Here is a 15,827-nt window from a genome sequence, read left to right as displayed (position 1 = left end):
CCTTGGTCACAGTTACATTGTCTTCCATAACTGAATTTAACATGTGATAAATATATAACATGGTGTATATCATATGGCATATAGCGCTTGGCAATATACATTGTACACACTGGGTTCTTTATGAATACTTGACAGTCAATGTAGCTAAGGAATATACTATCCCATATTTTATCATTTTTCACCGTAATTAGGCCTAATATGTTTTTTTTTTTTAAAAACTGGGTTACTCATAAGCATGTTTTGAAGACAGAAATAGAACATTAATGAAAATGTATACATCTCAATATTTTCAAGATTTCTAAGATATTGGCCATTGAATCAGTTCCAGCCATGATGAATTCTGCAGTCATAGGCACAATTCTGTGCACAATAGGCTCTTGCTCTCTTTCTCCCTCCCTCTCTCTCCCCACCCCAATCTCTCTCATTATTTATTTATACAACTATAAATATAGACATATAGAAAGTGATGAGGAAACCAGTAAAAAATATGTATAAATAATACAGTAAGATATAGAAAGTTGAAAGGGATCTCAAGTTAGTTGCTATAATCAGAATATAGCAAATTTTCACAGTAAGTAAGTTTTATGGATTTAAAACATCTCTGCAGACGTAATTAAACATATTTACTTGTTTTCATGTTTCAACTATGTATTTGAAATTTTTTGTAACAAATATAAATGTGTTTTGCTCCAACAGAATCCCAGTTCATACTTTTTTTTTAACCAAAAGCATTTACTGAACTCATGGTGTTCATATTCCTCACACCAGAGATTTGAAGAGCAATAAGACTGGCCCTAAAGCTGTGGACTCAGAAAAATGCATTCTGTATGATAGATGTCAGGAATATTCTCAGATGAATGGGTATTTTTTCTGGGCCTTAAATTTTAAATATTTTATCCTAAATTCCCCGCTCAAAATTAGTTTCCTAATTAAAAAAAAAAAAGAACAACGTGTGCAAGGGCTCATAGATGTAACAGAACCTGGGACACATGGCTGACAAAGGGAGAGATTGTGAGGGTAGGGGAATGAGGATTTCGGGTGGGGTGTGTGTGAGGGAACAGACAGGAAAGATTTTGCACCAGGAATTTAAGGCATTATTCTACAGGCAGGAGGAAACAATTGGAGGGTTTGTGCACAGATTTGTTTTACAAATCTGGGTTCAGTGTCAGTGGTGGACTCAGCACACAAGAGCCTGGAAACAACAGGGAATTTTGCAAGGGCTAATGAGAGAGATACTGGCTGCCCTGATTCAACCTTTCCAATTTCCCACAGTAAAAATGAGAGAAGGCTTGTGTGTCCTCATTCAGTTGTATGTCAAGAGTCGGGTAATAAGAACAGGCTACTTTGGGTAAAGGCAATGAGGGTGTGTGTACATTGTAGAGAAAATGAAAACATAAAAACACCAACTGAAAGTCTGTCAGCTTTGTTTTCTCACCGTGATTTAACAATGTTAAACAATATCAGAAACTATCTTTTGTTAGCTTAAGTTCTAAACAATTACTGAGGTTAACATTTAGTTTCAGTAATATATCTGTAAGCTTCATCTTATTACATTTGTATTATTTACCCTTTAGTAAACATTAATAAAAAGAATTTCTATGTGGAAGTTAATATGGAGAATTTCTAGTTACGCAAACATCCCCCAATGTTCTGAGACTTTGCTACACAAGCTCATCTTGAGAGTAAGTTTGTAAGAATTCACAATTATTATACCTTCTTTCAGTGCATTTTGTCTCCAACCTCAAAAGTGTTATGTAATTCTTTTGGCAAGAACTGTATGCAATTTTTCTTTTATCAGTTACCTTTTCCCCCTATGTGAAGCTTTAAATGAGGTTAATCAGAAGCAAAATATATTCACAAACAGCCAGAATCAGCCTTGCAAAATGTACAGTGAAACACTAAGCTTTGAAATCATTCTTTGACAATCTGGGCATGGAAATGGCAGAGTTGGCCATTAATTATGTAAACACAAAAGTAAGGAAATGGAACCTTCCAAACAAAAGTAGATTCAAATGTCAAAGAAGAATGCCTGGAGAACCGACAAAACATGCTCATATTATACTGCCCAAGACTTCAAAATATAAGTATTTTATGTCCTTGATTACTTTCATCAAGCACTGGATACTCATTATGAATTAATGAATCAACAATGTCAATGTTTAGCCATTTTTATTAATTTTTGTAGAAGAAAAATAACTTTAGAAGTTTTTAATAAATATAATTGAAATTTATGATGTATTTTCATATTTTAAGATATTTTAATGGAAATTTTGTTACAGCAGGAAAAGAAAACACTATAATAGATTCCCAAGTAGGGGTTTTATGAATCTTTACACAACTTATATTTAAGACTTTTCTTAATGATTTGTATATGTTACTTCATGTGAAAGAATAATTTGAAAATTAAATGTTTATCAAAATTAACATTAATAAGAAACACACTAACCAATAAAAAGAGGAAATAGATTGACAAATCTGCCTATAATAACTATTGGACATGAAGAAGATTAATTTTAAAGAAGTCACTGACAAATTTATATAAGCTAAGTGACAAAAACAAAAAAAATATGTAATGTTATTTATGAAGGCAACAGAGTAATATAAAGACATATGTTTTTCCTTCTGTACAAAAATTATACTTAATGAAATTAAAAGGTAAAAATCCATTATTTTTCTCTTTATTTTATATATGTTTTTATTTTTCTGCAATAATTTCTTATATATGCAGTTTGATAAAATAAAGCTATCCTTTTTCTGGCCATTATTGACACTTGTTTCATCTTATTATTATTCCTGAAAATAATTGTGTCATGTAGATAAAGTGGATGTTAAAAAATCATTCACCCTGGTTGTCAAATAAGTCAGGCATGCCAATGCCTTCATTGGACCTCCAAAAATCTCATTTTAAGTCTAACCTTGTGCCAACCTCTGGGAAAATTTAAATAAAATCTATGAAGAATTCATTGTATAAATCAGATACTAATGATACTAAGGAATTTTGTTAGATATGATAATGGCATTGAGATTATTTAAGAAAATGGTCTTACTTTTTATAGTCACATGATGAGTGAAAAGCTATGAAGGACTGAGATTTGCTTAGAAGTACTTCGTCATAGAAAAAGAGAAAAAAAAGGAGGGAAGAAGGGAGAAATTGAAAAGAGATGAAACAAGTTTAAAAAAATGTTAATCATTTTTAACCTGAATGATATATATTTAGAGGTTTATTATTCTATTCTCTCTACTTGTAAAATTAACGGAGTTTTTCATAATAAGAGACAGTCAAAGAAAGAGTTCATCTTGATATATGGACTTGGATTGACATATTGTGTCACTATATTTTCTGAGAAAAGCTGACCTCCAGTATGACTGAGTAAAAAAAAACTCAATGTTTTACCTTCTTGTACTTGCTTCAAAGACCCGAGGTCTACACCAAAACTGCATAGCTATCCTTCCAGAAAAGAGATACAGAGATATTTATTTTGTCAGGAGATACAATATTTTGCTCAGTCTCTCTCTCTCTTTCTCTCTCATCAGTGTATCTTATTCTGCCTCCATTCAGAAATTTCACCTTGAATAATAAGCAGATCTGAAAGTGGAAAAAGTACTGTAAGGGTGGTCACAAAAAATAAAAGATGGAGAGAGCTCTTGTTGTAATGCATAAAGAAAATTATGAATTAGTTTATTCATCAGGTTAGAGATTCAGTGAAATATTCAATGGAAGTAAGCATAGAATCCAACTCAATGTAGTAATATCCCACCAATGATATAACTAGCCTCAACTGATTACTTTTTATAGATCAAGGTCTCTTCCAGCTGATTTGTACCTTCCATTTCTATTTCTAGTTCATAAAAAAGATTAAGAAAATCCTCACTAATGTAAAGAGAGTAGACCAAAAAGAAAAAAGTTAGGAAAATGTTTGCAACAAATAGGAAAACATTTGTAAAAGGTGAGGCTATAGATTTGGGAAAAGAAAGTGAAGCACTTCATCCATTACCATGGAAGCATCGGGCATCACAAAAAAACCAAAATAGATAATATGTGGAATTAAGATTGATGAAGTAACTAGTTGTGTCATAAGGACAAGGACCATATGAAAGCATGAAAACAAGGTGGTGATGCCGAGCAGGGCCCTGTGGAGCTGCTGGGCATGGATGTCTTTTTGTCCCCCATTTTTTGTAGGCAAGACCCCAACCTCCATGAAATTCCCTGAGTTCCAAAGGGCAGGTTTGAACTGTTGCTAATCAAGGGAGGAGCAGCCACAAAACCACCTAAGGCAAAATTAAAGGGACCAGAAAAGCTCATCAATATTAGTAGACCACCTGAGACCCTTCACACACCCTAATCTTGTCAGCAACCCCACACTTTTGAAACTTTGCAGAAGAGAGAAGAATGCAAGACAGTTACTGCCTTGATCCTTATCACATACCTCTGACCACCACCCCGACTATATAACCTTTCCCTATTCCTCAGTGAGGGGGGCACAGTTCTTGAGGCACTAGCTTACTGTGTTCCTCTTTTGCCTGGCAAAGAAATAAAGCCACACTTTCTTTCTCTTCCATAACTCTCTCTCCATATTTCTGTTCAGCATCGGTGCATGGAGAGCCAAGATTTTGGCAACAGTGGGAAAACTTATGTATATATGATAATTCAGGAACGGATCTGTGACTGGGAATGTAGAAGGAATAAGAATAGACCAGTTCAGCAGAGGAGCAGGAAGTCTGGATTCATGAAGAGGCAGATTTAATGGCTGGCTCACTTATGACCTGGCATGAGATAGATGGAAATTTAGACAATACAAGACTGTTTGCAACACCGCCAACTTGGTCATACAAGATAGCCTTGTTGCACCATGAAGGTAGATTCAGCAAGATTAGTGGATATAATCAGCTTTATTAGAATTGATCAAAAATAAATAATAAGATTATATGAATACTTAAAACTAACAAAAGCCTGAGAGCAAATAACTAAGGGTAGAACCAAGATTTGAGGCAAAAATTAGGTAAGTTCCCAGGCAATGTCAAGCAAAAATTGAAACTATAAAAGTTAAACGGATAATGAAGACTATTGCAATAGGGAAGAGAAAACAAAGCAGTCTGAACTTACCTCCGTTCGAAAAAATATTAAAAAAAGATTGGTGAGTTTTTAAGATGTGGGGCGAAGCAGAGTAGACTGTTCTGTTTTTTAATTGATGTAACCTATGGAAAAGTCAACTTTCTCCTATCCTCAAGGCAGGGAGGAATTTTACAACTTGGAATTAGACTGGAAGGCAGTTGCTCTTTCTTCCTTGATGATTACATTTCGAAAAGATGCCTCCCAGGTCCTTAAGAAAGACAGTCCTTGGTTGCAAAACTGGAAAGACGATTTTTTAAAGATTTACATTTCAAAAGGACAGAGAAAGAATTTTCAATTACAGATTTTCTAAAGTAAATGTTCTAAGCAAAGGGAGGTCAAGGGCCTAAAGTCAGGAAGAAGCCTTCTGAGGTTTAGTCAAGCTAAGGGAAATGGGAAGGGTATTTTCGTCTGGAGGCTGTTGTTACAATGGGGAACTGAGGAATGAAATTATCTCAAGTTATTTCTAGATACTTTGGAATATTTTGGAAGTAGACCCTTCTGTACTTTAAAAGAGTCTCAGCTGTTGAGCTCTAATTACCAGAAAAGTAAGTCTTTCTTCATTGGATACGTTTTTTTTTTTTAATCAACTCACATTTCTCTTTTAAGATTTTGGCAGAGGTATCAAATGATCCTTTAACAAGGCCTTCAATAAATCTAGAAACCCAAGCATAACTGAAAAGGAATGCAAATGTGGTCAGTATCAGAGGAGAGTATTTGAGGTAAAACTCTTTCAGCCAAGTTCCTAGTTCATATTTGCAGTTTGGAATTATCCAGTGAAACTAACTTGTATTATACAAATGAGAGAAGGTAAGGAAAGTATTTGTCCATAACACAGAATAGATAAGGAAGGACAGTTACTGATAAGCAGCTCTTACCAGAGGCAAATATTAAAATAATGGAAAAGATATCCTAGATCTGAGTCAACCAATATGGGAAAGAAATGATTAATTAAGGGGTGATGGGGTAATGCTGTCTTAGAAGAATTTCCTAAGTGTCCATCAAATCATTATTTTCTTCCTGGGTGCAAAGCTAAATTATCCCTGTCTCTCCCCCTTTCTTGGAGGAAAGTAAGATGATGTGATCAAGTTATGACCAGCAGAATGTAGACAAAGGTGATGTACCTGTCTTCCAGATCTATTGTTTAAATTTTCTGTCTCTCGCTCTCCTTTTTTTTTTTTTTTTTTCTTTTGCGGTACGCATGCCTCTCACTCTTGTGGCCTTTTCCATTGCGGAGCACAGGCTCTGGACGTGCAGGCTCAGCAGCCATGGCTCATGGGCCCAGCCGCTCCGCGGCTTGTGGGATCCTTCCGGACCGGAGCACAAACCCATGTCCCCTACATCGGCAGGCGGACTCTCAACCACTGCATCACCAAGGAAGCCCTCTCCCTCCTTCTTAGGTCTGGGCAGATGAAGATGATCCAAATATTTTTGAAGGAATTTTTTGTTTGTTTATATCAGCTACATGCCAAACACTAAAGGAGTCAATGCCAGTCAAAGCAGACAGGGTTTCTGCTCTCTTGTTCCAAGGAAATCATTGCAGTTCTTTTGTTCTTCTTTATTACATAATAAATGGGAAGTTTTGCTTGTATTACTCTGATATAAAAGAGGTATTAGCAAAATATGAATCTACACTCCAAATAGTGGTAACATATAAACAAAAGGGAGATTCTAGAATTTTATGCAATTGTAGACTCTGAGTCTGAAATTATTTATTAGGAACATCTAGAGAATATCCATGAGTAAACTACAGGTTGTTATTGTACTCCTGAAAGTAAAAGTACAATTCTAAGTGTAAGTCATTTTTCCAGAGAAAGGAGATAGGACGTTTATCATATTTTCAAAATGTTCATGACTCAAAAGATCAAAAGTCACCATTAGAGTCCAGCTATATCTTTCTTCAAACAAGGTGTATGAAATTCAGTCCAATGAAATGTCTTAAACAAAGTCACAGAGGTAATTAGTTATAAAATTAAAACCAGAACAATGTTTCCTCATCTATAGCCCTTTATTCTTTCCCATATATTATGTTTTAGTATTTTCACTATTCTCTGAAGATTTCTAGAAACTGTAAAAAATTTCAACTCTAATGATCAAGTTACAGTTATAGGGAGAGGCAGGGGATGCTGCATCCTGCTCTGTAAGTTCTTTAAGCTGTTATTTTCTGTTGCTTCCACTGTAAAGATGCTTGGAAACCTTGCTAATAAGCATAACCTTTTATATGTTTGAGTATAGTTATTAAATCTGTCTAGGCCTTTCAGGCAAGATATTCCCAATTCTTTTACTCTTTCTTTACATATCATATTTTCCATCATTCTTGTATTTGCTCTCTTATGAAAACTCTCCAAGTCTTTTCCATGCATTTTTATGTTGTATAATCACAACTAGAAGATATGGTAAAAACTCTAGTAAAATATTCAATTCATGAAGCATTTTCTATTATTTATTCTCTACCTCTGTAGATATTTCACTTATGCAATTTCTTCGATTTCTCTAAGTTTGAAAAATCATACAAGTATTCATATAACTGAATGCAATACTCCAAAATGTTTTAACACAAGTTTTTGAGATTTTTATGAAATTTCATAGCAGTGCGGTGTAGTTTAAGAGAATAGGCTATGGAGTGTTTTTTAAACTGCTTTGAAATCCTCTTTCCAACAATTAATTAAATGTGTAACATCGAGTATTTTTTTTAGTTTTATGAGTCAACAAATTATTCTTATTCTTAAAATGAAGGTATTAATACAGAGATTGAAGATTTTTAAAAAAACTAAATGTATTAATGGATTAGATATACTGGATTTAAATTTTCTGGAACTCTCTTGAAAACAGTACTTCCTCATTAAAACTTAGTATATCATTTGAAATATATATTAGCATCTTTACTCAAGGTTATTCATTTATACTAAATGAAGGCAAAACACTGGTGTTTAGATTCATTTTATCATTTGTATATATCCTACATTTTCTTTTCCCCTGAGTTTTTACAATGTTACTGCTGAATTGCACAAATAACCTACTTCAGTGTTTATCGGTCTTATTTAGCTGTGAAACTCCTGGTTCACAGGGAATCCTTGATGACCAAAGGTAAAATAAATAAAGTCAAACCTGCTATAATTTAATCATAGGTTGATAGTTCAGTGTTTCATCCTCTCATTTTACCTTCTCACCCTACTGTTATAACCTTCTAGAGAATTTATTTTAAAAAAGAGTTGTTGGGGATATACTTATTTATAGGAGGACTATATTTGAACTCTCTATATTTTCCTAAGTATAGATTTTATTTTCTACAATACTGTAATATTTTAAAGATATAAAGTGTGTTTGTTCTTGTGTGTGTGTATGTGTGTGTGTGTGTGTGTGTGTGTGTGGTCAGAGGTGGTGGTGTTGTGTGTCCATCTTCAGCCCTAGCATACAGGAATGATAATATAGGTTCCTTCTGAAAAATTATTTTTAGTTCCCACAACTACTTATTATCCCATTTCCTTTGCCTAATAATTTATCTCTAAGGGATAAGTTTTTTAAAAGTTTGGAAAAGAGAAAGAAAAATGGTTTTCCACACCTGTACTATTGTAAATCCCTTCCCCCACTAGCCTGAGGAACACAGATGAAAGAGAACTAGGACACTACTGTACAGTCAGTTCTTTATTAAAATAATATATTCACGTGTTCCAGGATCACATTAGCTTGAAGCTCTTTGCTTATTTTATTTATGTATTTGCTTATTTTCACAAGTTAATTTAAAATATGTTTACTAGTATATTATGAAGAATTCCAATAAATAATTGAAACTACTACTATGAAAATAGATATATTTTGTAGTCTGAAATATGCATATTACATCTTTTTGCAGGAAATGAGAATACTATCTTTTTCTGGATAAAGAATAGTAGTCACATAAGTTAATGCCTGAATTACAGTATAATATAGCACAAAGTATCATAATATGTTACAATAACAACACTGGGTACAATGTACCACTGTGCTATAAACTTTGAATTGTTTTATTGATAGCCTGGCACTGTAAGCATGAGTATCTTGTTATAATTTAACATGAACAATATTTCTGCAAGCATTTTAACAGTGGACATTTTTATTGTTAGTCAAATCCTGGCTTATACAAGGCAGGTAAATATAAAACAACAAAGACATGTTACTTCACAGTTTAGTGACCAATATATAAAAAACATTTTTTCCCCAATACAAATAGCTTCTCTATTTGTTATGCCCAAAGAAATATAAATATTTGTCAATATTGAATTTAATGAATGCTATGTGTTTTACATGTGATTTTTTCACTATTCTGTAAGTACATTGATTTTAACAGATTTAACTCTTCATGCTGAAATTATATATATATATATATATATATATATATATATATATATATATATATATGGAGAGAGAGAGAGAGGAAAACATATATATATATATGTATTTTATTGAAATAATTCTGAATTAATAAACAAAACATATCATGGCTCTTGGAAGCATATATGAGTTTAAACATATTAGTACCTAGCAAGTGCCTGGTACTCAATAGAAACTTATTTAAAAAAGAAAAAAAAACTTTCCTTTTTTATTAATTTTAAGTTTATAATTTACTTTCTACAATCTTCAAAAATAATACTTTTATTTACTGTCAACACACAAATTACCATTGCAGGTCACAATTCTACCCCTTATCTTCAAAGTTAAAGCAATCCCTTATTCTTGGACAGTTTCTTTCACTTGTCATCTCTAAGCAAATATCTCACAAATTTTAAATTATATCTTATTTTTCTTTCACTTCCCAATCTAGGCACAAACATATATTGTATACATATATCACTCTAAGTACTATGGTGGATATGGAAAACACAGTGTTAACAAGAAAAATACATTTCCTGCCTTCTTGGGCCTGATACTCTAATAAGGGAATAAAGAATATAAACAAGTATATAAATAATATAATTTCAGAGATTACTATGTGTTTTGAAAAACCACAGCAGAATTATTGGTCAGTGAACAACAAGAGGAAAAGCTACTTGGGTAGTATGTTGAAGGAAGGACTTAGAGGGGTGGCGGTCCTGAAATCTTATCGATAAGCCACATGAAAATCTGGGGCTAAGACCATCCAGGCAAAGAAACAGCAAGCATAATGTCTTGAGACTAGAAACAAGTTTGATTCAGTAAAGGAAAAGAAATTCAGCCATCTTTGTTTACATTACAGGAATAATTTCCTATTTCTATCCTTGCCATCCTATATTCAGTTCTCCAAACATCAGTGTTTGTTTAAAAATTTCATCACATAATCCACTTGTCTAGTTAAAGAACTCCAGTAGCTTCTTTTCAAATGCAAAATAAATTCCATTCCAAATGACTTACCTAGCCTGCATAGCCATGTCAGTCTGAATTCTGATTGTCTGCCAGACATCTTCCATCAGTCTTCTCACTCAGCAATAAGCTCCAACCATATTGACTTGATGGCAAAGGGTAGAACAATAACACATGTATCAAGGTACTGATTTGCAAGCAGATATTTTTAATCACTAAGATGTATCGATAAAGGTGACAAGAAATGGTTAGATTTGGGATCATTTTATCTGCTACTCTGTAGAGCTGTTTTAATAGAGAAAGAAAAATCAAGGATGTGCCCAAGGTTCTTGGTCTAAGAAACTAGATAAGAGGCTGAATGTAACAAAATGTAACCTGGCAAAACTGAATCTATTATTGGCTCCCAATCTGAAACTTTTGTCCATTACCAGGAAAGTTATTCACTTGAAGTCTTTGTGGACTCTATTACCTACATACTTCATACTGGATCAATAATTATATTCAGTTGATTATAAGGTCTTAATATTTTTTGTGTCTTTTTTCCCTACCAGAGTCAGGCATTATCCAAGTTAATATTGCTAGCTATATATACATTGAACTTCCAGCATTTAATCTTCCTCTCCTTGAAATTATATTTCTAAAACATTCTAAAATGAAAGTGCAGGCATTCCATGTCCTGCATTAAGTCTTTCATAACTTTTTTATCATATTCAATATCAAATCTAAACTTCATAGTGGGATATATATGTACCTCCATCTTAAGATTTCCGATCTTACCTCTGACTTATTTTTTACTATGTCCTTTCTAGGACTCCTGCTTCAGCTTCTAAACTAGTTGTAGACCTTTAAATCTGAATGTTTCATATTTTTTTCTATGTTATTTTTTTCCTTTAATATCCTCTTCCATCATTGGACAATTATTCACTTTTGTAGATTCATTTTGAGAGCATTATCATAATGAGATTCATCCACCCCTCAGTTATAGATCACAATCTCCTTTGTGAACCCATTCTCCATAGGATACTCTTGTTTCTCTTTAGCTTTTTTTTTCTTTTCTTTTTTATCTCTTTAGCTTTTTCGATTGCAAGAAATTGTGGTTAATGGTGACAGAAATGAGTATTACACGAATACAGATGGTGCAGTAAGGAAGAGGTAGTTTTCATGGGGATTTAAATATATGATTCACAGAGAGCCAGCCTTCATGGAGGTTAGCTCTATAGCAAGTTCTGGCTTCAAGGTACTGTGTTAAACTTAACAATATGAATTGTTTCTATTTATTCTCCCTTGCTCTGTATGACACATTCACATTCTAAAACTCTCTTACTATCTTTCAATTTGCTCAAAATTTCTCTTTCTCTACTTGGTAAAGTCCCCATAAATTTAATATGCATAAAACTCAATATGTCCTGCTCCAGTTCCAATTGCTTTTTGTGCAACCAGACAATCATATTTTTAGTTCAAATCTGGAAAGCTAATCTGAATAATCCAGCTAATTTTGGTACGAACCATGTCACAAAATCTATATGGGTCCCAAAGCAGCTTCTGGATTTCTTTCTCTTCATTATTTCTTCTGGGTCTATAAGTGTGTGGAATAAACCAAGACTGCCTAGATAAAATAGGCTATGAATCAAAACATTTCCGTGATAAGGAAGTATGGATGAAATGAGCACCAATCCAAAATGTGTCATTCTCTAATTATTATTCATGTTGCTATTTACTTGACACACATCAATTATAAAGATGTTTGCTAAATATGATCTAGTCATCTTACATAACCACCGTAATCATCCTTATAACCAGCTCACAAAAAGTCTGATCAGAAGCATAACCTGTTACTAAATCCAGAGGTAAGAAAAATAAAAATAAAAAACTTATTTAAAGGCATTTTCCAGTTTTAGAATCTAGGATTTCCAAGCTGTGTTCATTAATTTCCTAGTTCAGTCATAACCCCATCCTAATGTTAGTTCCTGTGAATCAAATGGAACAAATAGTAAATACAACCACAACTGACAAAACTTAAGTACAGTATTGGGATAATGGCAGAAAAACTGCAATAGCAATTCACATTTATAACAGGAATAAAAAAAGATCAAGGATAACACAATATATTAGTTGCTAGTTATATCCATTGCTGCCTAAAAACATCAAAAAACTTTGTGGACTAAGAGAACAAAAATCATTTATTTTGTACATGTATCTGTAGTTTGGGCAAGGTTTGGGAAAGATTCAGTGGGAAGCTTGTCTTTAATTTAAGAGGTTCAGCTGAAGCAATTCAACTAGAGCTGGAGGATCTACTTTCAAAAGGTAAATTCACATAGGTGGTGAGTTAGCACTAGCTATCAGCTGGGACCTCATCTATACTGTCAGCAAAGACTCATACACAGACCCTTTCCGTAGAGTCTCTCTGTTTTTTCAAGAGCGAGCATTGCAAATGACCATGGTAGATGGGCATGGCATGATTATGCAATATACTGAGATAGTCATAAAGAGCCATTCAGTTTCGAGGGGAGAGAATAAATTCTAAATCACACTATAGAAAGAACCTATGGAATGGAGATATTGTTGTGTTCATCATTAGAAAACTCAATCCCCAGCAATGATTTTGACTACATACCTCACACACCAAAATACATCACTGAAATTTCTGGCTCCCATTCTAAAGCAACCAACAATTTGTTAGTGATAGTGGATTTATAAACTACTTAATCACATGGTAAATAATATTTTCCCTCATTTGGTTCCCCATTTATAGATGGTGTGTTTTATACTCATGCCTAGAAATGGCATGGTGGGAAGAGCCTCAGTTTACTCCTCGTATGAACCACACACAGAATAATGATCACCAAGCTTGGATTATTTTGGTATTCAACTTCTTCCCAAAGTAAGTCACCAAGATTATAGGGTATTCCCCAGTGGTCCTGTGGTTAGGACTCAGCGCTGTCACTGCCAAGGCCTGGGTTCAATCCCTGGTCGTGGAACTAAGATCCTGCAAGCCACATGGCATGGTCAAAAAAAATTAATTAAATTAACAAATAAAAAAAAGATGATAAAGTCTTCCCAGCCCTGTTTACTTGAATAATGGCAACACTGAGGATCCTCTTCCTTAACAGATTCCCAGGGCAACTAACCCCAGATCACCTGTCGCAGTCCTCAAAATATCGAACATACCTCAGGTACTAATAGGAAATATTGTTCTCTTCCAATGCAGGGAAACATGGCCCATAATACCTTGTCTAGCCTAATTCAATCTTACTAACTTTCAGAAACTTCACCACTCAAAGTCTTTACATGGTCTTAGTTCAAATTTCTTTGCAAGAAATTGTACTAAGGTAGTATCATCTTTATAAGTGCATTTTGCACAGACTGTAGGTGATGTAAATTGAATGCTTTGGTGATGCATCAACATCCTGATGGAATTACTATGACCCTAAAGTGGAAGATCTGGGTCATTTAGCATGAAGCTTGACCAATGAGGCATATGGAGCTGAAAGGATGCAAGGTGGGGATGAGGCAGGAGTAGGCAGCTTCCATTGCAAAAGCATATGGAGAGCAGACGAAAAGATTAACATATCCAAAATGACATAATGGAACTTGCAATTGCAATATCAGGTTTCTTATTATATTGCATCATTTTTGCATTCAGAGTACATGTCTGATTCATACTCTGTGCATTATGGCTGGCACAGTAATAATCTACTAATGTTATATACATTAATAAATGACAGAATGAAGGAACCAATGGGTTATATTCTTTATTATGGCCACTATGACACTGGGATATTGTAAATAGAGTTCATGCCAACTCTTATTGACAATAATATGAAACCATACTGTATATGGTGAAAAGTCAGGCAATTTTCAAACACTGAGTCAGGCACTTTTCTACACAGTGGAAAAGAAATGATCTATGAAGCAATTTGCTCATTTGTTTAGTTAATCAGTTATCTAAATCTATCCTATTATGTATGTTATCAGGACATATGTGTGCTCTAACCTGTCTACTAAAGAAAATATTTCAAGCTTAATACCTAATCATGAGCCAGACACAATACTTTTAAGTGCTTGCTTATGAATGGATAACATGAATTCTTCTGTGTAAAACACTGAAAGACTGGGGCTTCCCTGGTGGCGCAGTGGTTGAGAGTCTGCCTGCTAATGCAGGGGACACGGGTTCGAGCCCTGGTCTGGGAGAATCCCACATGCCGCGGAGCGGCTGGGGCCGTGAGTCACAACTACTGAGCCTGAGTGTCTGGAGCCTGTGCTCCACAAAAAGAGAGGCCGCGATGGTGAGAGGTCTGCGCACCGCGATGAAGAGTGGCCCCCACTTGCCACAACTAGAGAAAGCCCTCACACAGAAACGAAGACCCAACACAGCAAAAAAAAAAAAAAAAATAATAATTAATTAATAAACTCCTACCCCCAACATCTAAAAAAATAAATAAATAAATAAAGATTATGAGAAATGGAGGCAATTTCTTTGAACAAGCAGAAATTCTTTCACATAGAAAGTTAAGTCATTGGACTTCCCTGGTGGCACAGTGGTTGAGAGTCCGCCTGCCGATGCAGGGGACACGGGTTCGTGCCCTGGTCTGGGGGGATCCCACGTGCTGCAGAGCGGCTGGGCCCGTGAGCCATGGCCGCTGGGCCTGTGCGTCCGGAGCCTGTGCTCCACGGCGGGAGAGGCCACAACAGTGAGAGGCCCACATACCGGAAAAAAAAAAAAAAAAACACTGAAAGACTAAGGTAGGAACTCAAAAAACTGGTGACAAATTTTAGAAATATTCTGTTCAACTCAGATACTCTAAACATTTTATTCATATTACCTGGCTATCTTAGTTATATATGAAAATGGGGGCACAGAAGGGTGAGAAAGCCATGGTGGGAGAAGCTGATGGAGATAAAATGATATTGATAAGTTGGGAGCATTTGTTTTGTGTTGTTAGGACCTGAAAGAGGAAATAAAGAAGATCAGAATACAAAGAAACTTTTTTTTTTCTGACAACATGATTGATGCACAAAATAGCACTGTTATTTTTCATTAAATAGGTTTCTCTTAGTGGAACAAAAGAAAAGGCCACTGAATACAAATTATAACAGAGAAATAATTTGCATTAATATTTCATATAAAGACTGGAATTCTGTCCCAAATTAGGATTTACAGAACTGGATACTGGACATGAGATGGAAATCCTGACCCACAGCATTATAATTGTAGAAACAACATAGAAGCTGTGCCTCTAGGAGAAGGTATGAACAGCTTCAGATTTTCGGTTATAGTTTTGCTTGACCCTCCAATGAAAGTTCACATTAGCAACACAATATTTCCTCTGATGCAAAACACTCATAAGTCTCAGAATCATCTAATTCTGGTCTTAACTACTGTCCATCCCAAAGTCTTGAA

General features: G+C 34.5%; 1 pseudogene across 1 annotated transcript in view; it reads left to right on the top strand.

Moving 5' to 3' along the window:
- The window catches only part of LOC307053816 (malate dehydrogenase, mitochondrial-like), a 30,870-nt pseudogene that overhangs the window by 1,786 nt on the left and 13,257 nt on the right, over positions 1-15,827 (top strand). The window contains exons 2-3 of the transcript in view: positions 11,499-11,578; positions 12,630-12,730. The product of the transcript in view is annotated as a malate dehydrogenase, mitochondrial-like (transcript). The remainder of the gene's footprint in view (positions 1-11,498; positions 11,579-12,629; positions 12,731-15,827) is intronic.

This window comes from Hyperoodon ampullatus, assembly GCF_949752795.1.
Source record: "Hyperoodon ampullatus genome assembly, chromosome: 5".
Taxonomy (NCBI): Eukaryota; Metazoa; Chordata; class Mammalia; order Artiodactyla; family Ziphiidae; genus Hyperoodon; species Hyperoodon ampullatus.
This window is presented reverse-complemented; position numbering and strand designations above follow the sequence as displayed.